Source organism: Populus alba, chromosome 1 (genome assembly GCF_005239225.2).
Source record: "Populus alba chromosome 1, ASM523922v2, whole genome shotgun sequence".
Classification (NCBI taxonomy): Eukaryota; Viridiplantae; Streptophyta; class Magnoliopsida; order Malpighiales; family Salicaceae; genus Populus; species Populus alba.
This window is the reverse complement of record NC_133284.1, coordinates 50,125,016-50,131,997: the sequence shown is the minus strand read 5'-3', so window position 1 is coordinate 50,131,997 and position 6,982 is coordinate 50,125,016. Positions and strand designations below refer to the sequence as shown.

At 33.9% G+C, this 6,982-nt stretch overlaps 1 non-coding gene across 1 annotated transcript; it reads right to left on the bottom strand.

Annotated features, from left to right (window-relative positions):
* Window positions 1-4,587: 4,587 nt before the first annotated feature.
* On the bottom strand, window positions 4,588-4,696 carry LOC118037844 (small nucleolar RNA R71). Its single transcript, XR_004685677.1, has one exon. It is a non-coding gene; the product is annotated as a small nucleolar RNA R71 (small nucleolar RNA).
* Window positions 4,697-6,982: the final 2,286 nt, after the last annotated feature.

The following is a 6,982-nucleotide window of genomic DNA, read 5'->3' as shown; positions in this document are numbered from 1 at the left end:
ATCCCGGAAGATATATGGCCGCACTATCTTCAGCACGTGACGTCTGAGCGGTTCACACGACGCTCACAGTCCGGTTCTGGCAACCAGAATCGGCCAATTCATGGCTCAGTGACAACGCACACCGGCGGCTCCGTTTCATTTGCTGCACATGCGAAACGGATGGTAAGATTAATTTAAATGAAATATTTTTTTCAATTAATTTGTTAATAAATTGTGAAACGTTTGTTGTTAATAAATTTTTTTCATTATAGGCTACGTCTCTTGGACGTGAGCCAAGCCCGATGGAGCTCTTTGTGGAGACACACGTGCGGAGTCAAGACCGTCAAAAGGGGGTGCAATAGTTCGTTGATAGCCGTGCTCAACATTTCGTGGTATGTTTGTCAACCATTTTATTTTGTAAGTTATTATTATGTTTATTGAATTGAATATGATGATTACTTTTTTTTATTTTCAGGAGACCTATAATAATCGGTTGAAGGAGAGATACAGGGACAATCCAACAAGCCATCCGGAATTGAATCTGGATTTGTGGATGGAGGTTGGATCGTTAGGTGGACCGGATAAAAATCAAGTTTATGGGCTCTCCAACACTACGGCCGACAACTTGAGGTCGGCCTGTAATGCTTCAACCGTCGGGAGCTCCCAATCAATATCGACCTCCCAATCTAAGGAGTTCGTGGCCTTGCAGCAACACACGGCTTAGCTCACCGAAAAGTACGACCACCTATCAGAGGCGTACGCACAACTCAAAGAACAACAAAGAGCGGAGTCTGAACAACAAAGAGCGGCCTACGAACAGCTTCGCGAAATGATCATAAACATGTCACAAGGTGGAACATGTGTGCCTAATCCTTTTTGGCCGTATGACCAGCAGCCTCCTCCTCCTCCTCCTCCTCCAACTCCACCTTTATATTAATTTTTAATACACATTATTTCCCTTTAAAATTTTGTTTAATATTTTTTTGAAACACATTCATTTTGTAATGAATATTATTTAACTTTGATTTTTTGTTTTTGATGCTTAATATAAATTTTATTTGCATATTTGGTTTTTATTACCATTAATTTATATCATTTAATATTATGTATTCTAAATAATTTCTAAAAAAACAAACAATTACAAAGGGATTTATCGAAGGAATTAATCCATCGGCATTAGACAGTAGCCGCCACCATCACCGATGAATTTCCAGATGAATACATTCGGTCGGTATTTTCATGACTTACCAACAGATTTACCGACGGAATTATTTCATCGGTATTTTAACTTACCGAAGAAATTATAGACGGATATATTCAGTCGGTATTTCAACAATTCATTGACACATTTACCAACGGTAACTGTTCGTCGGTGAATTGTTGTATCACCGATGGATTACCATCCATCGGTATATTTCAAGCGGGACACTTTTTTTTTTGGCGCACAAATTCCGTCTGTAAAATTGTCGGCAAATGGTGTTTTTGTTTTTCCGACTGATATAGCGATGGAATGAGGAATCACTGACGAAAAGGTAAGCTGACGGACGTTTTCCGTCGGTAAATAATTTACCGATGTACTCTCAATCACCCACCGACAGAATATTTTCATCGATAAAACTATAAAATCTTGTAGTGTTTAAATTTGACTACATATTGCACGTCTAAAGGGCGATATTAGCATATTTCTTAGTGTGAACCTAGATTTTTGCCAAATAGTTGGGCATGTTGCAAAAATATCAAGTGAACTGAGAGTGACAACAAACATGATTTGGATTTCTTTATTACAAGAAATTACAAAGGTAGTTTCAAGTGAAGTTGTATCTTCTTCCTTGAACAATGATTCAATATTTGCATTTGAATCAATGTAAAAAATAAAAAAAATCCTTATGTTTTTTCACAAGCATTGTCAATTTTGAGAAGATCAAGTTGCTGTAGAAAATTCATCTGGTTGCACAAACCCTCAAGACATTTGATTTTTGGCATATCAAAGGTGCTTATCATAAAATTGTATCTTTAGATTTGGAGAAGCTCTATTAGTGATTGTTATTGTGTTGATGTCAGGGCGAAACCCATTTTTGTGACCACTTGCTCATTTTCTCCCAAACAACATCTCTCAATTCTTTAGTAGCTTGGGATCTAACCTCTACCCTTTCTTTTAAGGACCTTTGTTGGTCCAGTACCAAGTGATTAGTACTTAAAAGTGCATATTTATTAAGGTTTTATATCATCATTTTGCACTTAAAGTATCAATAACTCCTTAACTAAAGCATGTTTTATAATAACAAGTCTAATACTATAAAATACCCTAATATATGGAATATGTTCATCTTAAATGCAGGCATATCACATAAATCAAAGGATTGATTGATGAATTAAACTACTGAAATTTTGAAGATAAAGAAGGGTGAAGCTTAGAAAAGAAACGTTGGTGCAGTCCAAACTGGAACACTGTTCGGTAATTGGGTCATATCTTGAGTTCTAGATATCCAAATGATCTGAAATTTTTACAGAGATTTGATAAGACATAGGCCTATAACTTGCATTTGGACATCAAGATATAAGAAGGCCGTTTTCAAGTCCAAATTATAGCAATAATGGAGAAGTCTAAATTTGTCCTACAGCCCGAACACTGTTTAGTGTTTGGCCCATATCTGGAGTTCTAGAAGTCCAAATGACCTCCACTTTTTTTTTCTGGAACGCTAAGACAATTGCCTAGAACTTTCATGTTTTTAAGTGGACCCAGTTCGGATGGTAGCAGTTTTGTTTTATTCAGACAAGAAGATAAGGATTTTCACCAAGTCAAAAGTTGGCCACCCACTCAACAATTAGTCATCAATTCAATAATTCCGAATTTTGGCCTATAAAAGGAGGCATTTGCCATGCATTTGGTTGGCTTGGTTGTTCAAATCAAGCTCATGCTCTTTATTTCTCTCTTTATATTTTTTGTAATTTTTAAGTTTTGCTTTCATTAATATCTTGTTTATGCTTTTCATTTCCTTTCCTTTACTTAGTTAACTTGTATTTTCTTTATGTTCTTGTTTTGTTTATTTATGTTTCTCTTCTTCATTATGTTTAGCTAAGTTTATTATGTCAAGGTGAAAAGGTTACACTAATGGTGTAAGAATAAATATAGTGTAAACTCAATATGGATCTTAATGTTTAATATTAATATGTCTTATCTTTTTATCTTACTAATTCTTAATACCTTGCTTGTTAAATGGTTAATCTAGATTTATGTTGTATAATACTTGGTACAACAAATGCTTGGCACTCTCATAGCCTAACAGTATGGTATTACCTACACCTGAGCTATGTAAGGAACTTGATTTGTTGTTAACATCAATTAACATCATGAATTCCTGACAATATTTAAAAGTTTGGTGTTATGTAAATAAGATAATTAATATGATTATATTAATAATTTATAATGAGCTATTAATGACAAATAATCTGATTGGAACCTCCCTCATGTGTGGTTTCCAAATTGAGTAATAAGAGTTTATACTATACTTGTTTGAAATACCATTGGTGGATCCTCTAACATTGACATTTATTTTTTATCATTGTTTAATCCTTACATTAATCTTTCATATCAAAGTTCTCATTAATTTCTCATCTTCTTCTTTTATTACTACTACTACTACTACTACTACTATTATTATATTATTATTATTATTTACATTATGTTTATATTATATAATATATCTCTTTGATCTTTTCATAAACTCAGTATATAGGTTGGAAACTTGTGACCCGATCTTTTTGATCATTCTCAGGTGTAACAACGCCACGTACTGAGTATTATTATTACTATTACTATTATTGCTATTATTATTGTTATTGTTGTTATTATTATTATTATTGTTATTGTTGTTGTTGTCTTGTTATTTATAATTTATACAATTAACCTCTCTGTGGTTCGACCTCGGTCTTGCTGGATTATTTATTACTTCGACACTCCTGCACTTGGGAGAAGACATTAAGCTTTTAGTCGTGTCAAGTTTTTGGTGCCGTTGCCGGGGAGGTAAATTCTTGTACAAGTTATAGTATTTATTTTTTTTTTCTCTTTTCACTTTTCTTGTATCTAACTTTGTTTCTTTTCTTTTTCTTTTCTATTCTCTTTCTACACGTGCATGAGTGTTTGGTCACGTACATTAAGTGGTAGACTTTGTAGGGTATCCTCATCATTTTCAGAAAATATAGCCGAAGAAGATAACCAGTCACTTCATAATGAGAATAATGAAAATAACTGTGTTAGGACACTTAGAGACCACATGAATCCCACAAGAACAAGTGCACCCTTATGCATAGTTTTCCCTCCTGATGCATCTCATTTTAATTTTAAGCCAGACATTATTCAACATTTACCTTCTTTTCATGGCTTAGATCTAGAAAATCCATACTTGCATTTGAGAGAATTTGAAGAAGTTTGCAACACCTATAATGACTTAAATTGTAGCATGAATACCATTAGATTAAAGCTTTTTCCTTTTTCATTAAAAGATAAAGCTAAAACATGGCTACAAAATCTTAGGTCAGAATTCATTCGTGCTTGGGATGAAATGCAACAACAATTTTTAAAGAAGTTTTTTCCATCTCACAGAACCAACTCTTTCAAAAGACAAATCACCACTTTTACTCAAAAACCAGGTGAAACATTTTACCAATGTTGGGATAGGTATCGAGACTTGCTTAATACTTGCCCTCATCATGGTTTTGAAACATGGAGATTGGTTTCATAATTTTATGAAGGGTTAACACCTAAAGATAGGCAAATGGTTGAATTGATGTGCAATGGAACTTTTAAAGATAAAGACCCTAATGAAGCAATGGAGTACCTAGACTTGCTAGCTCAAAATGCACAAAATTGGGACACTACGGGTACTTATGAGACACCAAGTAAAACCCAATCTCATACATCTAGTGGAGGTATGTATAACCTTAGGGAAGATCATGGCCTCCAAGCCAAGTTTGCATCTTTAGCTAGAAAAGTCGAGGCACTAGAATTGAAAAAGAGTGGTCAATTAAAATCTGTTCAAGACATTGTGTGTCAAATCTGTGAAATAAATGAACATGCAACCAATGACTGTCCAACTTTGCCTTTTTTCAAGGAATGCCTCCATGAACAAACCCATGCTTTAAACAGTTTTCAAAGGCCAAACCATAACCCATACTCACAAACATATAACCCTGGTTGGAGAAATCACCCAAATTTCAGTTGGAAGAGTGATAGCAACAATGCACAAACTTCACAGCCATCGTTTCAAGCACATCATAATTTCTAAAATTCTCATGGATATGCACCTCCTTATGCTCCACCTCCTAGAAGAAATCTTGAGGAAACATTGCATGCATTCATTGAAAAGCAAGAGACAATCAACACTCAACTTGCTCAAAGCATGACAAATTTAAAAGATGCTCTTGCAAAATTCACATTTGCTCTCAGTTTTCAAGAGAAAGGTAAGTTTCCATCTCAACCACAGCAAAATCCAAAGGGGCAATACAATGCAAATGCAAGTAGTTCCGGAAGCCAACACATGGATCAAGTCAAATCAGTCATCACTCTTCGCAGTGGTAAGGTTATTGAAAAACCCACTCTTGAACCTTGTGAGAAAGATGATGAGTCAATCTCTAAGGGTAAGGAAGGGGTTGAACCTGAACATTGTGAAGAAAAGATTGATTCTCCGCCAGCACTTCCATTTTCTCATGCCATGACCAAACAAAGGAAAGTCAATCACAATTCTGAAATCCTTGAAATTTTCAAACAGGTAAGGATCAATATATCTTTGTTGGATGCTATTAAACATGTACCTTCATATGCTAAATTTTTGAAAGATCTATGCACTGTGAAGAGAAAACTAAATGTGAAAAAGAAAGCCTTTTTAGCCGAACAAGTAAGTGCCATTCTTTAAAACAATAATGCTTTGAAATATAAAGACCCTGGTTGGCCTACAATTTCTTGCTTTATTGGAGAACATAAAATTGAAAGAGCCGTACTAGATCTTGGAGCTAGTGTGAATTTACTTCCATATTCGGTTTTTTAAAGTCTCAATCTAGGTGAGTTAAAACCAACTTCTGTAACTCTTTTACTAGTTGAGGATGTCTTAATGTTTAATATTAACATGTCTTATCTTTTTATGTTACTAATTCTTAATACCTTGCTTGTTAAATGGTCAATCTAGATTTGTGTTGTATAACACTTGGTACAACAAATGCTTGGCACTCTCATAGCCCAACAATATGGTATTACCTACACCTGGGCTATGAAAAGAACTTGATTTGTTGTTAACATCAGTTAACATCATGAATTCCTGACAATATTTAAAAGTTTGGTGTTATGTAAATAAGATAATTAATATGATCATGTTAATAATTTATAATGAGCTATTAATGAGAAATCATCCGATTGGAACCTCCTTTGTATGTGGTTTCCAATTGAGTAATAAGAGTTTATACTATTCTTGTTTGAAATACCATTGGTGGATCCTCTAACCTTGACATTTATTTTTTTATCATTGTTTAATCCTTACATTAATCTTCCATCTTAAAGTTCTCATTAATTTCTTCCTTTTTTTTTTTATTATTATTATCACTGTTATTTATTACTATTACTATTACTATTACTATTACTATTACTATTATTATTATTATTATTATTATTATTATTATTTTTTGTTTATATTATATAATATATCTTTTTGATCTTTTCATAAACTTGGTATATAGGCTAGAAACCTGTGACCCGATCTTTTAGATCATTCTCAGGTGTAACAACGCCACGTACTGAGTATTATTATTATTATTGTTGTTGTTGTAGTTGTTGTTATTGTTGTATTGTTATTTATAATTTATACAATTAACCTCTCTGTGGTTCGACCCCGGTCTTGCCGGGTTATTTATTACTTCGACACTCCTGCACTTGGGAGAAGACATCAATCTTTTGGTCGTGTCAAGTTTTTGGCGCCGTTGCCGGGGAGGTAAATTCTTGTACAAATTATAGTAT